Source organism: Anser cygnoides, chromosome 1, assembly GCF_040182565.1.
Source record: "Anser cygnoides isolate HZ-2024a breed goose chromosome 1, Taihu_goose_T2T_genome, whole genome shotgun sequence".
NCBI classification, from domain to species: Eukaryota; Metazoa; Chordata; class Aves; order Anseriformes; family Anatidae; genus Anser; species Anser cygnoides.
In genome coordinates this window covers 135,395,425-135,414,268 of record NC_089873.1, presented here as the reverse complement: position 1 = coordinate 135,414,268, position 18,844 = coordinate 135,395,425, and the positions used below count along the sequence as shown (strand labels likewise).

Here is an 18,844-nt window from a genome sequence, read left to right as displayed (position 1 = left end):
TCCATATGTGTAAAAGCACAAAACAACTGTATAAAATTTTGCAGAACCTGTTCTTTCAACACAAGCCCAACTCTAGGTATGGTATTATGGTTACAAAAGTCACAATTCCAGAATTCATTTTGCCATAGCAATCTAAAAATATCACATCTGAAATGAAATGCCACATTGCATTGATAATCAGATTTATTTAAGTAACTGCCCTCAAGATGTTTTCTCAACCTCTTAGTTAGCAAAGCTGTTCTGATTGTGCAGGCAAACAAAGCTCAGAACTCTCTGAACTCAAAATTTCTTAAAACATATTCTCTATCTGAGAAACTATTCCTGTGTGCTAAATACAGTATTTTGAAAAAACAAAACAAAACAAAAACCAACCAACAATAAAAAACATGAAAATTGCACAGCAAGATCCACCGGATCAATATAGTTATTATTGGGAAAAATGTACTAGTCATAGAAGAGTTATAAAGAAAAAGTCAAAATAAATTTTTAAGGGTTCAGTAGAGAAATAGCATCATTCACATTAATCTCTACCTTGTTTTTATCAGCTTACTTTGTTTATTTTAGGGAAGCAATAATTACCCAGGTATTTCAAGCTATGAGAACTGTAAGTTGCAAAACTAATGAATACCAAGCAGTCTCATGTGAATCAATCTTCCAAACAGACTAGTTCTCTATTTTTTTTTAATACTGTAAACTCCAAGTTCAGATGTTTCTATAAATATGAAAATTAATCCACTCTTAAAAAAAAATAACATGTAGAAAACTATTTCATAGAACCATAGAATGTTTTGGATTGGAAGGGGCCTTAAAGATCATCTAGTTCCAACCCCCCTGCCATGGGCAGGGACACCTCCCACCAGACCAGGCTGCCCAAAGCCCCATTCAGCCTGGCCTTAAACACCCCCAGGGATGGGGCATCCACAGCTTCTCTGGGTAACCTATTCTATTTAAGTCTTAATCTTGTATTGCAATATATTTCAAAATACTTCTGTCAAAACTTCCCTAATAATATAATCTAGCTATTTAAAATACTGCATAGAAACATTTTTAAATACATTCACAATCCATAGTTATCAATCAGTGCCTGTTTTTTCTATTAAACTAGTTCTATCATGTAAGAGAATACTACTAGCTGTCTAAACCTGTGGCTATCAGTACTTATTTTGACTCAAGCATGCTTAAGGGCAGGATAACAGGTCATTTTCAGTGAAAGGAATAAAAGACATAAGAAGTAAGTGAACCTTGCAGAAAAAAAAATAGAAGAACATGCTTCTTTAACTCTGTGTGTGCATGCATGTGTATAAATATATAGTTATAGAATATCTCTACAGTCTTTATACATATGTGGCATAAGGCTTATTCAATTTAATATATATTAGATCAGTAATTGACACAGCTATGACATTGGCTTGACACTAACATTAGTTTGGGAATACTAACCACTATGTTTGTCACACACCTTCTACTGTAAGTTAACTTCTTTTTGGTAATCAGTTTTTCAAAGAAGTAAGTTTATTGTTATCTGGTTTTTCATGATTTTTTTTTAATATCATTTTTATTTAAGAATCTGCTCACCTGTATACTTCAATCAGAAACAACATCCAGAATAAAACCTGACAGATGGCGGACTAATTTAAAAGGGAAACTACCACCTTTCTGTCTGTAAATTGACCTCTCATGGGCAAAGTCCTCAAAACACTGTGACAGGCCATATGTTTTAGTGAAAACTACTTGCTCATCCAAAACAATAATGATTTTATATTGAAAACAAGAATCACTAGTTAATGAATCAACTGATCTGAAGTATCCTACATTTGCTGACCCTTAACAGTTTGAGCGAGCCTTTGGAAAAGACATGAGGGTTAACTTATCAATCCATTTGTCTGTAACTGCTGAAATTGAAACACATGGAGAAAATAGACACATGCAACATATACCTCACGCAGACTAACAGAAAATCACAGAATGGCTGAGGTTGGAAGTGAGATCTGGAGCTCATCTGGTCCAGCCCCCCTGCTCAAGATGAGTCACCTGAAGCTGGCTGACCAGGACCATGTCCAGACAGCTTTTGAAGATCTCCAAGGTAGGAGACTCCATACCCTCTCTGGGCAACCTGTGCCAGCGCTCCGCCACCTGCACAGCACAGAAGTGCTGCCTGATGTTCAGACTGAGCCTCCTGTGTTCCTGTTTGTGCCCACTGCCTCTTGTCCTGGCACTGGGCACCTCTGAGCTGAGCCTGGCTCTGCCCCCTCTGCACCCTCCCTTCAGGTCCCTCTTGAGCCTTCTCTTTTTCAGGCTGAACAGTCCCAGCTCTCTCAGCCTTTCTCCATAGGAGATATGATCCAGTCCCTTCATCATCTCTGTGGCCTTATGTTGGACTCTCTCCAGTATGCCCATGTCTGTCCTGTACTGGGGAGCCTAGGATGGGACACGGGACTCCAGGACAGTGCTGAGTGGAGGGGAAGGCTCACCTCCCTCAGCCTGCTGGCAGCACTCCTCCTAATGCAGCTCAGGATACTACCAGCCTTCTTCCCACAAAGCTTTGTTACTGGCTCCTGGTCATCTTGGTGTCCACCAGCTATCAAGAATATATATTTTTTGAGAGTATGGGATGAATTTACTTTTCTTTCCTGTTCAGAAATGTACAGCCACACTCACTGGTATAAAGACAGATGGCACTGCAAAGGAACTTCTAAATTTAAAGGTTTGAATGACAAATGTGTAAAAAATACAGTCAAAACATATAGCTAAGCGACTGTTAGAGAACCTAGGATGAGAAGACAGAACATTCCATTAGGAAATGTCTCAATCACCCCAATACTAATATACACACTTATTTACACACTGCATTTCTTCACACTTAAGTCAAAGGTAAATTCTGTACAAATGCTTGCAGTCAATTTACAAACAAGCACCTCCAAGAGAGTTTATGTACATATAACATACTTATATTTTGGGGGAGAAAAAAGCTAAGAAAGATAAATACTCTGTAAGCACAACCCCCACCCCCACCACACTTTCAAAAATCAAATCACGTGTATTTATATGTTAGCAAGACTACCATAGCATACCACAAACAGTGATTTTACATTGTTCTAACCACCACAACACATGACCTGAAAGAAACCGCCTCTATTACAGCAACACAAGCAGTTCTGAAATAGACACTGCCACACATATTGCCACAAATTCTTCTGGATAAATTGACAGGCAGCTGAGTGGTATGAGCAGCATTTTGCTGATAACTTGGAAGCTTCAGCTCCTAGACAGTATATAAGGATTCCCTGGGGAAACCAGACTGCAGCAGGTATGTCAAGGTGACAAAGTATCACTGCCACACAATCCATTGAAAGTTATGTTCTGGTGACCAAGTAGAAAGTGCTGTGACTACAAAAAAAAAAAAAAAAAAAAAAAAAGGAGGACAGGCTGTCAGTTGAAGAAGTGAAAGACAAGTACTGTTTTCTCTATATAATATTTTAAAAATATGCATTATGATTTCAACTACTTCTAGTGAGATACAGGTAAGATTCATTACTGAATATAGATGATTTATAAATCAGATGGTAAATATAATGTCTGAACAGTGAGGACTGAAATTTCTCTTCCATACAGATTGCCTTGGGGATATATACTCTGGGTTTTCAGGTCTTGAAGGTGTAGCTAAACACATCTGGTTTTGTATTCCTAAAATGTTTTTCAGTCCTAATGTTAGCAAGGAAAACAATGTAAGAAACTCATTAAAGTTTCTGTTTTCTCCACTGATCCTGCATTTGTAGATAAAAATGTTTCAATACTTTCAAACCCATAAAGAACAGCTTCCTATTTGACAAGTAGTAGTGTAACAAGTAGTTCTATGGAATACAGAGATAATGGGTTAAAACAAGAAAGAAACAATTACTCTATCTAAAATTACATTTCTAATATTCTCAGCCATGTAATTTTAACTTTGTTACCAAAATAAACGTGAAGAAAATCTTACAGTATCAAGTGACACTTTGTCATTTAGTTTCTTCAGATTTCCAGCATCTTGCATTTGGATGGAGAGCAAAGATGTTGCGCATGACACCCTAACTGCTTTCTCAATCAGATATTCATGTGCTAAGCAGTGGCAGTTTTATCTTTCCAAATCCGCATAGAGCAATGCCAACGAAAGCTCTTCACTCTCATGTGTTCTCCCATTTCCCTATCAACTAAAAGTCTTTATCCCTGCTTTGGGTGCCTTTATAACTCTCCTCCTTGGAGAAAAGGAACATAATTTAGGCAGACAGTTTTTAATTAATAAAAACCCTCCCTTCCAACTCTTCTGTAGTTACAATACATTATGCCACTAGCAAGTCCAAAGAGCATTTATGGAGCATTAATGGTTAAAATTCACAAATATGTTTCTACAGAGAGAAATCTGTACATGTTCTTATACACAAATACATATATATATGCACACAAATATAGACGTTAGGTTATGCAATAAAATGCTTGCCTTTGCACACAGAAAGGAGCATGGCAGCAGTGACGATGGCAGGTGGGGAAGCCTGAATCCCACCTTGCCCCAGCTCCTCCCAGGCCCATTAGAGGAGACATTAGTCCATTGGAGGCTCATCCCCAGGCATCCTGACAGAAGCAGGGAGGCTGAAAGGCAAGAGAGCCCAGCAGGGGCAGTGGAGCTCCTGACCCAGTCCTGGGGCCAGGCAAGACCCCCATAAGGTGCCACTGGGAGAAGCACTCCCTGGGCAGACGTGGGCAAGTGACAGCCATGAGTCAGGATGCCATGTGGGAAAAGTGCATGAAAGGGGACAGCGGTGTGTGCAGGGGGCGGTCAGTTGGTGTGCCTTGCTGTGCCTGCACTGGCCAGCACAGCCTCTCCTGCCTCCTCACTAAACTCCTTTTCTCTTGTTTTTCCTGGTCCAGGGCTCCCTATTCAGTGTATGTGTGTAGATTTCAGTGCCGTCCCTGCCGAGAGACCCACGGGTCTGAGGCCTGCATGCCCATGGTGTGGCACCTGGAGCGAGCAGGCGTGCAGGAGAGCACTAGAGAACAGCACGCCAGATGGGTCAGCAAGTTAGCAAGGTGGCACACGGGCCTGGCACTTCTCCAGGGGCCGTCTGGGAGACCCACCTGTGTGTGCATGTGAGGGACTCTCTGCAGCAGGGAACAGGGAGGCACAAGGACCCAGGCCCACTGTACAGATTGCATCTAAACCCAGCTACTGGAGGGATATGTCCATGGTGTGGGTGAGAGAAGGAGAAAGGCAAAGACAGAAGATTTGCGCTGGAGGCTGGACTGGAGCTCTGACACTGCAGGCTTATCTGTCCAGGTGCCAGCAACCGGGATTTAGGGCCAGCTCAGTGCCTAAATTCAGCTGCTGGAGGGAGTGTGATCCATATTGCATATATGTATATATTTTGCACTTCCTGATCAGCCAGAGAGGGGAACAGGATGAGGCTGTTTGTACTTTTTGGATCTGTGTAAGTACTGGGTGTTTCTGTAGTGATGTTTTGTGGGGCTGGCACAGGTATGTGTGTTCATGTTTATTGTATATGCGCATGTGCTTGTGCTACTGCTGGAAATATATGCTCAGCCTTGCTGCTGGTTCAATGTGGAGCCATGGAGCTGTGGTTGCCTTCCTTCTATCGGGATGCTGGATTTGACACATTTGTTATATGCATTTACATATGTAGCATGTAGTTTAAAATCCATAAGAATCCACAAGATCAACACAGATGTAGGTTTAAAAATGTAGATTTAAGTTGTCTAAAATTCATAAGTTTATTGATACTACCAAAAGCTTTTGAAGTCAACAAGTTTGGCACTTCACTGTCTGCACCATAAACACATACACTTGTTGAAAAATCGCACCATTTTATGTTCTTCCCAATTAAGGTGATTTTTGTTTGTGATCTCCATTAAAAAAAAAAAAAAAGAGGCGAATGGTGCCGAAGACCCATTAATAAAGGCACTTGCAAATAAATGAGAATACTGGGCTCTTTGCTGTATTTTTAAAGAAATACAAAAAAAGGTGTTTGGTTGGTTGGTTTGTTTTTGTCAGGCAGCACAAGCTTTTAATATCTCTAGTCATTCAGACCTTCGATTGAGATTTATTAACCTGTCAAACAAAAGCAATTTTACAACATATACAATTGTAGTTCATTTCAGAACATTTACTGCTCTGTAAACAGAAAATCCAGATTTTCCTTAAGCAATCTGTTCCTTTTCTTCTCCTTGAAGTGAGAAGGAAGACATGTTAGAGAAAGAAATTGTAAATGAAGCAGAAGCAGAAAGACTAATCATGAACCCATATATGTTAAGATATTTAAACAGATTAATGTTTGAAATTAAAACAAACATTTGCAGTGACTACCTCAAAAAGAAATACAAACAAAAACAAACAAACAAGAAAACCTTTGTTGTCAATAACTTACATCTAACAAAACAGAGGCAAAGAAATGAGAAACTGTTCGAATTAATATCTAAATATCAGAACACTTAAAGGGGGATGGCCTCTGCCCAGGAGATGATGTAGAAGACCCCCACTTTTAGACAATACTGATGGGTGTGGAAGAGGAAATAGAACAGGGCCACAGCTCGTTGTTCACTTTGTGTATTTTGTGCTATGAAATTCCATAACCATGAGACAAAGCTAAAAGAAGTGTCAGGTTTCTCAGTGCTCTCCAAATATTTAAACACAGAACAAAACACCACCACCAAGGAAATCTAAATAACTGTGGAAGGTCATTTGGCTCATAATTTAAGTTAGTAATATCTGTTGAGCAGAAGCTTGAGTACAAAATTCCATTGCAGTATTGTATTACAATCTTCAAATACTCAAGAACGTATTTGAAAAGTTAATCAGTCATTAAAATTACGCAAGAAGAAAACTGAAGGACGATGACAAACTTCAGAAAGTCCAGCGAAGGGCCTCCATGACAGGTTGGGGATGTAGTACTTGCCATATGAGGCAACAATGACGGAGAACCAGGTTTGTTCAGCCCAGAGAAAGAGAGGGCTTCAAGAGGAGCTACCAGCAGCTGCCCCATCTCTCTGAGGACATTTCTGAGAAGATGGAGACAGGCTCTTTACCAAAGCGCACAGTATGAACGTGAGATGATGGTGATAAACAGAAATAGGAGAGGTTCTGACTAGATATAAGAGGAAAAAAAAGTCACAGCAAGGATTAAGCACTGGAAAATGTTGACCAGAGAAGCTGTGTAATCTTCTCTTTTGGAAGTTTTCAAGGCATGACTGGACAAGCCTGGAGTAACCTGGTCTGAATTCAGTATTGACCTGCTATCAGAGGCATGGACTAGTTACTTTGCAAGGTGTCTTCACACTATAATGACTCTAGTTAATACAATGTATTAAGTATCCTTCCACATTCCTCTGCTTAAGTTTTCAGCCCCTCAGAGAATTACGATTTTTTCTAGAATATTATCAGTACACTTGATACTGGCCTCTCATATCTGCTTCATATTAGGGCAATTATTACCTAAGAGAAGGCCTGCTTGCCAGACTGAAGGGAAATGTTTTCTTTCTTGTACACTCAATTTCCTGGCATCTCTGCAATACAAAGGAAAATCAATACATATCTGAATGAGTGAAAGATTTTTCTAGTATAGTCCTACCATAAACTATGATGATTCCATGTTAATATAATCAATATTATCTTTAGACATCTTTTGGTCTCTTAGTCTATGTTTTGACTATGAGGAAATCCCATTTCCTGAGTCAGGGGGTGGGAAAGCAGTGACAGTAATGTGATGTTCCTGGATGGGAACAAATAGCGCAAGAGTTGATTCAACAGAACTGCAATAGAAAATATGGGAGAAGACAATGCAGATCTACTGTAGATCTGCTATACCAAGGAAACTAGGATGGAAGAGTTCAAATAGCTTTGACAAATGTTTAGAAAGGTGTGGGTTTATTAAAAGACTGAAATGAGACTAAAATACCTACATGGAACATCTACACCTGAACTGCTTATCTAGTCCACCTTTTTGGAGGGAAATGTGTGATCCTCGGGAATGGATTACTGTTGTTTGAGAATAGGGCCTAATCTGGCAGTTTGGCAGAGGGGAGGCAGCCAGAGCTCCATTCCCCCTGATCCAAATAGTGAGGCTTAGCATGTATTCCCAGTAGGCACACATGAACACAAACATACATATCTGGTCACACAGATCAACAGCTACACTCAGCACTCCTATGAACAGAAACACCAACAGCCTCATCCTATTACCTTCTCTCACAGCTCAGGATAAATTTCTGGTTGTGGGCATATGCATATATATACAGTGTGGACCCTCCAGTTGCTGGGCTCAGACACTATCTAGCAGCTGCTCCTGGATCGCTGTCTCTGCAAATGCTTGCTGTGGTGATTTCACACCAATAGCTGGCGAAGTTCTACCACACCGCTCTCTCACTCCCCATCCTCAAAGGGAGAGGAGGAAAAATATTAGTTTAAAAAAAAAAAAAAAAAGAAAAAAAGATTGTGGTTTGAGATAATGACAGGGAGATCACTCACCAGTTACCATCAGGGGCAGAACAGACTTAGCATTACAGAGATTAATGTAATTTATTGCCAAATATCAACAGACTAGAGCAGCAAGAACTAAAACCAAAGAATTTCCCTCCTCCCCATCCACCCTCTTCTACCTCCATTACCTTAGCAGTGTAGGTGAATGGGGGCTGTGGTCAGTCCCTAACGTTTCGCCTCTGCTGCTCCTTCACGGTCACTCTCTGCCCCGGCTCCACGTGGGGTCCCTCCCACGGGATGCCGTCCTTCCCAAACTGATCCTGTGGGGGCTGCCCACAGGCAGCAGCTCTTCAAGAACTGCTCCAATATGGGTCCGTACCATGGGTTCATCCACCAGGAGCAAACTGCTCCAGCACGGCTCCCCCACGGGCAGCAGCTCCCCCCCGACTCCCTGCTCCTGTGTGGGCTCCTCTCCATGGGCCACAGAGGAACTTCTACTGCGTGCCTGGAGCACCTCCTGCCCTCCTTCTGCACTGACCTTGGGGTCTGTGGACTGTTTCTCTCCCATGTTCTCACTCTTCTCTCCCAGCTGCTGTCACACAGCAGTTTTTTTGGTTTTTTTCCTTTCTTCAATCTGCTCTCCCAGAAGCCCACCCAGCGTCGCTCCCTGGCTTGGCTCTGGCCAGCAGCGGGTCCCTTTTGGAGCCTGCTGGAGCTGGCTCTGATCTGACATGGGGCAGCTGCTGGGCTCTGCTCACAGAGGCCACCCTTGCAACCTTCTGTTACCTTCCACAGAAGCCCAACACACTTGCTCCTGGTCAGAAAAAACCCCAAGGCTTTAGTCCCAACTCCAGCTGCTGGTACTGACTGTCCAAACGCACAAATGCGTGCACACACAAACTTCTAAGTCTTGCCCTTAAAGATCCATGAGGCCCCGCAATCTCTTTGGTGGTTGACTGGGACTACCTGTTCCTTCTGGTCGTACCCTTGGAGACACATACTGATATCTGGCTCCTAGGCCACTTCATCTATCTATGGACTCATCCAGCTTGCTCTTCATAAGCACTCAGACACTCACCTGCACAGCCGCACTCACTCCAGCCTCTGGCTCCACAGACACACAGCCCCTGTGACCAGAGGTCCTTTTCTGGGATGGGCGTGTGGTTTCACTCACTTGGGTCTCTCCAACCAAGGGCACTTGGCATACAAGTGCTCTGGCCCACAGTCCCAGACCAGCTGATGGTACCCAGAGCCACGCTTGCTGGGGTTGCTGGCACTCAGATCTCCTTACACGCACACAGAGACTAGAGTCTACTCTCTATAGGAGCTAGGAAAATAATTAATCAACAAAATTTACAATTATAATAGGGCATGGCCAGATAAGTGTACTAACCACTACACTACCTACACAACAACCATTTTTAACCCCCTACCCTCTCATTTTTCCACATTTGTTCCTCCCCATATCACCTGGATTCATCCTTCTCCATACCTTCTGTTCTCCAATACATCCCATAGTAAATCCTGGGCAATCTATAGAGGTTCTTCCCCTGCATCCCATAATATGTCCCATACCCCAGGCAGCTACTCCCTCTGTGCATGAAAGATGCACCTGAAGCTGAGGCTTTCCTGGGACAACCTTGGGAAAGCCCAGACAGTGTGCCCCTACAAGTCCTTAATCTGGGTTCTTGTCCACCTTTGGGTCCTTGCGGTCTTGTGGAGACGGGCCTCTGATGGACTCAGGGCTCCTATGATGGGCTAGGAAGTTGGCTGACAGGGTGTGATTTGGGATCCCCCACCTGGCGTTGCCTTTCTGTGCTCTTTCCTGGGTCTGCAGTTGAGCTTTTATCAGATAACTGGACAAATGAATCCTGGGGTAGTTATTCCTTATGATCCATCCAATTCTATTGGATTCTGTATCACAAGTTTCTGTATCACACGCTGCTTGATTCCTAACGTGCAAGACCAGGAATCCAAGCAGTTTCTTTCACAGGTCTTTATAACTAAGTCCTTGCATACTATATACTGTGCTAAATATAGAAATCAACAGGAGAAAGAGATGCTCAAATCAGACATCCTATTTTTTTTTCTTTCCTTTCCATGCTACTATTATTCCAATGTACAGTCTGATCCTAAAGCAATACAGCACAGCATGTCACAAGCATTATTATGTCTTCGTACTGCAGAGTAACTGAAATCCTTTTATTAAAATACAGCGTTCTGTGATGGATTTCTTCATCCTTGGAGTGACATTGAGCCTGAAGCTCTTACTAGCAATCACTTTACACAAAGCCAGATCACATACTCAACTGTAAGTTGAGAAGTTAAGGACTCAATTCACAGATTTTTTAAAAATGGTGTGAAAGCTGGTGAGACTGAATTGCTCCTGCAAAGAATGGATATATGTGAAAATTTGAGAGAAGCTAGGCTAAAAATATTTTTTGAGTAATTGACTTTTCGAACTTTTTATTCAATCTTCATTAATATTTTATCATTAAAACAGAATCATTCCCCTAAAATATCAGAGAAACAAGAAGATAGTTATGCAACTGAATATTAATCACTGTAAGGAAATTTAAGGCTTTCATATACCATACATTCATACACACATTCATACACCATAGCTGTAAAGAATAGCTGTAGATAGGCTTAAAACAAAGTATCAGTAAAAGTCTTCTGAACCAGCTTACTCAAAGATCAGACATACTTGACCTTCAACTGCTTGTTAAAATGATATGAAAAAATAAAAATAAAAGTGACAGGAGAGAGAAAGAAATGTAATAAATTGTCCAAACGTCTTGGACTTACTAGTTAAGGCAAGGCAGAATAGAAGATGGAACTCTGACATCAGTGTTTCTTGAGAAAACCTTTCTGCTTTGAGAGACATGCCAAAGCACACATTTGCAGCTGACTCTTCTTTCCACTATCTTCATGAGATTTTTTATTTAGAAGTGTAACATCCTAAATGTTTTAAAAGCTTCTGCTGTAATGTTAGCCCTGTCACATTATCTACCAATCCTCCTGAGAAAGAATGCTTAGCCTCAAAAAAGTCAATGCTTTTACTATTTCACTATATACATCATTAACTTACCTAGTGTTTCCTGACTCTTCATCTACACTCCCTAAAAATGTTTGGGAAATCATTAAGGACAGACGGTCCACTGCACACTATTAACTCTTCATAATTTATAATGAAGCTATATAGAATATAGATTACTTAATGCAGTCACAAATTCAAGTTTTCATTTTCACCTTCATGGCCCTATGTTATCTTATTCACAATTACTGTATGTCTTGCTTTTATTTCCTTCTACTCCCTAGGCATCCTCTATCTTTTCACTTAATTGTGTTCTTTATCTCTTTCTCCTACTTCCAGCTGTGTGCCTTATATCATGTTGACCTCTGTGTCGTGTACAATCTCCATGCATACATTCTTCATCCTTCTTCAGCAGTATCTTTAAAAATACTCTCTTTCAGGAATCATTGGTACATTCTCTTCTTCCTGCCCTTCCTATTGCTGAACTATTAACTGAAATTTGTCTTGCTTAAACCACTTTTCCTCCTAGCTGGACCAGGGCAGCAGAGAATACATCTGAAAGCCAATACAGAACTGGCTGATTCAGTTCTTAACTCTGGTCAAAATGACCTGTGTTAACTCCTTAACCCTGAGGAAAATTGAGGGACAATACTTGCTCGTCATCTAAAACAGGAACTTGAAAACTTGTTCACTAAAAAAATCCATAGTGTTCATAAAACAAATGTCAATCAGTGTGTTGTGTGTGGCAGGGAGTGAGTAGCTACAAGGTATGTCTGTACTTCTTGTAGTACTACATGGTTATATCATAGCACTTTGCCACTTGTCCAGGACAGACTTCTTATCTATCATCCAGCCTACATGCATTTGATTTCCTTTCTTCCCCAGGGGTTAGTGTGTACTTAAAGATCAATATGATGTACACAGTGAGCAGCCATAGCACACACTTATCAGGAAACTTGGAGCATTTCAGGTCTAGTAATGGTCATAGTATGAGAGAGTCATAGCACTATTGCTGACTTGTGGAACACCTGACTGTAGGTCTCAGTCAACCAGACCTCAAACATCTGCTCCATACAATATAATTCTTCATGGAAACTAAAAAAAATCTGCAAGCACTGCTTTTGCTGAAGCTTAAGAAAAGACACATCTTCTCAATGAAAAATTTTTGACTGAAAAATTAAAAATTTACAACTGAATGCAGTCTTCAAAGGATATATCATAGCTAGTTTTAAAGCTGTAAATGCATTCTACCTAAAATACACAATCATTCTTTGTCAAATAAAAGGTTCTGTTGGCCTTCTCTTGGGAAAACTGCATTATTGAAAGTGCAAAGCAATAAGATATGTTACGTACTATTACACTTTTTGCCCATGGCACTTTTTTTTTGAATTGGTAATATTTTGAGTCTGTAAGAACTCTGAAGCTCAGGACAACAGGTTGAAATCTCTTGCTTCTGCTCTTCAGTCTGAAGCTGCAGAATGCATTAATACGTTCTGGAGACAGAAACTGAATGGACTACTCTGACCAGACCATCTATTCAGGAGAAAAAGGACAATTTCCTAACAGAGGAAAACATTTTCTGTAAATTACAACGTTTTCAGTAATGAATGAAATCTCATCTGCTAGTTAGCAAGACCCTGATGCTCTGAAGCAACTTAACTATCAAGTAATAAAGTTAGTAATATTAAAAAAAAACAACGTATATAATGCTACTATTATAGAAAGTAATTGTATACACATTTTAAAAGAATTCTAGTGTTACCTGCGGAATTATGAACTAGTAAGCCATGCCTGCATAGTTAGTAAAATATGATGATGATGACACAAGGTTATGTAAGTTAGCTAGGATGAGAAATGTCTGTAAGAAACTTAAGAGTGACATGGTGCTCTACTGGGCAGGCAAATGGTAAATGAAATAAAATGGTCAAGAAATCTAAGTAATACACATTAGCTGGAAAGAAATAAATCACATGCACATCTTGAACATGTACTGGATATCACTGTGGACAGTTCAATGAAACATCAGTGCGTGATAGTAAGTATACAAGATGCTAAAAAAAAAAGAAGGGTAAATAATATGGGTGATATTGTATATATTCATATACATATATAGAATCATTGAATTGTTAAGGTTGGAAAAGACCTTCAAAGTCATCTGGTCCAACCATCACCCTACCACCAATATCACCCACCCACTAAACCATGTCCAGTCTTTCCTTTAACAACCCCAGGGATGGTGTTGTTGTGGTGCCCACCACCTCCCTGGGCAACCTGTTTCAATGCCTGACTATTCCTTCTAAGAAATGTCTCCTAATTTCCAACCTGAACCTCCCCTGGTGCAACCTGAGGCCATTTCTTCTAGTCCTATCACCAGTTATCTGTGAGAAGAGGCTGACCCCCAGCTCCCCACCACTTCCGTTCAGGTAGTTGTAGAGAGCAATAAGGTCTCCCCTGAGCCTCCTCTTCTCCAGACTAAACAACCCCAGTTCCCTCAGCCGCTCCTCATAAGACTTGTGTTCCAGACCCTTCACCAGCTTCGGAGCCCTTCTCTGGGTATGTTCCAGGGCCTCGATGTCCTTCTGGTACTGAGGGGCCCAAAACAGAACACAGCACTCGAGGTGTGGCCTTCACCAGAGCAGAATACAGGGGGACAATCACCTCCCTGGTCCTGCTGGCTATGCTATTCCTGATAAAAGCCAGGATGACGATGGCCTTCTTGGCCACCTGGCACACTGCTGACACCACATATAGTGGTATCTCATCTGGAATACTCTATGTACTCTAGGCCACAGGCATTATTCTGTATTAAAATTATTTTGATAGGAAGGGTCTGCGGAAGAAATGCAATCAAAATGCTTGTGGGGAAGAAAAAACACAAACAAACAAACAAACAAACAAAAAAAAACATAAGAAAACAAAGGTAACCCATTTGGATGGTGAAAGCCTGAACAAACTGTAAAGTGTTTTCATTTGAGGAGCAAGAAATAAAGAGGAATGTGACAAGTACTTATAATACTGTGGCAGATCAACCAGTTCTTATCTTTCTAACTCTAACATAAAAAGCTGACATTCAAGGAAGTTAAAGGGTGAGGAACTCAGAACAGAGCATATGCAAAAGATTTACAAAATTCATTGTCTCAGGTAGTCACCAGTATCAAGAAAATAAACAAATACTGTGAAATGGTTATTAAAAAACTTTTTTTCCTCCATTAAAAACAGCCTTAAGTTACTTGGTATGGGAATAATGGAATTTAATTAACCTTCTCTACCTAAGAGAGGATTATTATTAAGCCTCTGGTATTATCTGTCATCAGAGATGGTACAGAACACAATGGACTCTGAATCTGAGCAGGAAGTGCAATTTCAATGTTTAGCACTGTTTTTGACAATAAAGAAAAGTTATCCTTTGTGGAACGGGAGGACAGAATTTCTACCACTACTTGGAATTGTTTGCTACTTTAAATCAGAACTACTTCAGGTCTGCTTGGACCATTTCTGTCTTGGCTTTGAATCATGCTATTACTCTAAGATAAAAGAGATGCTGGAACGGAAGCGTTAAACATGCTCTTTTAGCTGATGAACCTGTCACTTCTTCAGCGCTTCCACGTGCTACAAGGAAGAAATCACAATAATAATAATAATCTACCACAATAATAATAATAATAATAAATCCCAAATATTGCTTTGTGGAGTACACTCTGTAATCATCTTCTAAGTGCACTTATTTTGTGATATAGCCATCAGCCTGAGCAAATGCTTTGCCCTGTTTAGACTATAAATAATTTGTCAGTGTTAATTGATGGTCCTGTATGTAGGTTTTCTGCACACATGCCAAAAAACACTGACTCTTTACCACAGAACAGAATAAGCAGAATCCTGCCAAAAATACCACCTCTCAGAACTACATCTCTACAAAGAGCAAGAAAGTAAGTTAAACAAAAAATAAAAGAACCAAATAAATGAACCCTCCCCCGCCTTAGTGCATTAAAACAACACATGCTTAGACCTTAGTCTTTCAAAGGTTTCCAGAGGTCTCCCCATGATAATAATTTCCAAAGAAGCAACCAAAAAATACTGCTAACAATGCAATTCCTTGTTTCAGTCTTCATTCTTTGTTCCAAAACTGTGAAAAAGCATTGTTACAACAAGCTCTGGGATGATTACAAAGGTAACCTGGGACACGGAGAGGATCAGCGCACTAGATCTTTTTCAAAGAGGATTTATTCATGCTTACTATAATGCAAGAGACATTAAAAAACATTTTTGTGAAAATTCTTGTTAATTAAAATACAATTATTCAATGACTGCTCTTTTTGGCATCTCCAGAAAATGCTCAAGGTCTTGAAAGAAAGAAATGATAACTCAGTGAGCAATTTATCATAAAAGAAGGATTTCCCCCCTCCCCTTTTTTTTTTTTTTAACTTCTTACCATGCATAATTAATATGTGATAATACCCATAATGAGTTCCCTAAAACAATTAGTAATGCATCTTCAGTGACCTGCTAATCTGAACATAATGCTTTTAGGATTTGGAGGTGTACCAGTCTCTTTGTGCTTACACACTCACCTCACGTAGAAGCAAAGAAGGCTGCAGAACATAATTTATTATTCTGCATCACATTTCATCAAGTCCCTTAGCAGCTACTTGATACATTATCGAGACAAATGCAAGGAAAAAAAATATTCCTGCAACCCCACCCCCCAAGTAGGGCACCCCGAAGACTAAGAACCAATTATAATCTTTCTTTCTTCTTCCAGTCAGACACATTAAGAGAAAGTAAACTTTGACCAGGTTATTTTTTGTATGGAATTTCAATGACTTTTTTCATCTCCATAAGACAAATACATCCATAAATAAACATGCAGTGCAGTAACAAGGGCAATGTCTGGAACACTTAAGAGCTAAATTACTTTCAAGCCATGCAACATCTCATTTTTCTTCCACAAATATATAATGAAGACTGCCAGCTTGGGGGAGGGGGATGGGGGGGCACACGCATGCATATACAAGCACACACGCCTCAGGAGCAGAGGGAGGAAAAAAATTAACTGCATGAACTGAGAGCCTGATAATTGACACAAACAAACAACAACAAGAAAAACAGCTTCAAAACTGTCTCCTTCCTTTAATTGTCTTGTAAATATAAAATAAAGGCCTATTATGGACTTAGGGAAAAGGTGCATGTATACAACAGATCTTCAGAAGTCCTGCATTGTAAGGTACGGTGAAATATCTAGCGTTTCTAGCATCTATCTTTGTATAGCCACATCCATTACACTTATGAAGCTGGAAGATGAGGTTCGTAATCACAGACTTCATCTTCTAGCCTGGGAGAGGCAAATAAGGGCTACATGCTCAGACTATTTAGAAGCTAAGCAAGGTGAAGGATTCAGACAATAGACTGTCCAGTACTACAAGAAAAGTACATTCCACTAGACTGCTGTGATCTTTGCACCCCAAGCTGGAATACTACTAAAGGCTTAAAAGACGGAGTTTTAATACAGAAAAACCTACACTATTCAATACCTATTTAAATTGCCTTCCTTCTGACACCATAATTTGTAGACAAGATGAGCATTATTTTTTTTTAAATCAGAGATAAGGCTGAAATTGGTCTTTTGTTCGTTTATTGCCTTTTTTGATTGACAGACACCAGTTTTAGAATTAATGTCCACCCCACCAGGGAGATATTAACACAATTTACAAGAAGAAAGCAGTGTGAGGGATTGGGAGAAAATAAAAGTTTCAGGACTAAACTTTTGCTAAACTTACTGTATGACCCAACTGTTTCCAATTCAGGTGGAAACAGTTAAAGACCTGCTGCTCTGCCTGGACTGTCACAAGTCCATGGGGCCAGATGGGATCTACCCAAGGGTGCTGCGGGAGTTGGCAGATGTGATTGCTGGGCCGCTTTCCATCATCTATCAGCGGTCATGGTCATCTGGAGAGGTCCCAGACGACTGGAGACTTGCTAATGTGATGCCCATCAATAAGAAGGGTTGTAAGGAGGACCCAAAGAACTATAGGCCTGTCAGCCTGACCTCGGTGCTAGGAAAGGTGATGGAACAGGTCCATCTTGAATGAAATCACACCGCATATGAAGGACAGCCAGGGGATCAGGCCCAGCCAGCATGGGTTCATGAAAGGCAAGTCCTGCCTGACCAAACACATCTCCTTCTATGACCAGGTGACCCACCTGGTGGACGAGGGAAAGCCTGTTGATGTAGTCTACCTAGACTTCAGCAAGGCCTTTGACAGTCTCCCACAGTATTCTCCTGGAGAAGCTGGCAGTCCATGGCTTGGACAGGTACACTCTTTGCTGGATAAAAAACTGGCTGGACAGCCAGGCCCAGAAAGTAGTGGTGAATGGAGTGAAATCCAGCTGGTGACCGGTCACCAGTGGTGTTCCCCAGGGGTCGGTGTTGGGGAACAACACTGACCCCTGGGAAACATCCTCTTTAATATCTTTATTGATTATTTGGATGAGGGAATTGAGTGCACCCTCAGTAAGCTTGCAGACGACACCGAGTTGGTGGGAAGTGTCGATCTGCCAGAGGGTGGGAAGGCCCTGCAGAGGGACCAGGACAGGTTGGATCGATGGGCAGAGGCCAGTGGGATGAGGTTCAACACGACTACGTGCCAGGTCCTGCACTTTAGTCACAACAACCCCATGCAACACTACAGGCTTGGGGCAGATTAGCTGGAAAGCTGTGCAGAGGAAAAGGATCCGAAGGTATTGGTTGATGCTCACCTGAACATGAGCCGGCTGTGTGCCCAGGTGGCCAAGAAGGCCAATGGCATCCTGGCTTATATCAGGAATAGTGTAGCCAGCAGGACCAGAGAGTTCGTGAACATACGAGAAAACAGAGATGATTTCAGTGGATCTTCCCGAAAATGGGAGGATTAGATGTTTCTAAAAGATTATAGGAAAAATAGTGAATTATACATGTGCCTAGAGCCTATGATAAATAGAATAAGGAATACGTTTTAATGGAGAATCTTTCTAATGTTTTTAAGGGAAGATTCAGGACTTCATGATGAAGAAGTTGTTACATACGTATCATTTCTACTAATCAAACTTTACTAACAACCAGTAACTTCTCTTGTATCTCACTCACTGATATTCAATGCTACCTTGTAGGCTGAGTTCATGCTACAAAATTCATAGCTAAGCTAAGAAACATGCAATAGGCTGGCTAAAGTTAAAAGGTGATTTTGTGCCTGTACACTTCTAGTTCTGGCCACGAAGTATTAGACAGATTTGCTTTTTAGAGTGCTTGGAGATATGCTCAAATGTATTATTTATTCATAATTCATTCCTTTGAATTTCTAGAGTGTCTG

General features: G+C 40.8%; 1 protein-coding gene across 3 annotated transcripts in view; it reads right to left on the bottom strand.

Annotated features, from left to right (window-relative positions):
- PUDP (pseudouridine 5'-phosphatase) overlaps window positions 1-18,844 on the bottom strand; it is an 87,244-nt gene that overhangs the window by 11,061 nt on the left and 57,339 nt on the right. The gene's annotated exons all lie outside the window — the stretch shown is intronic.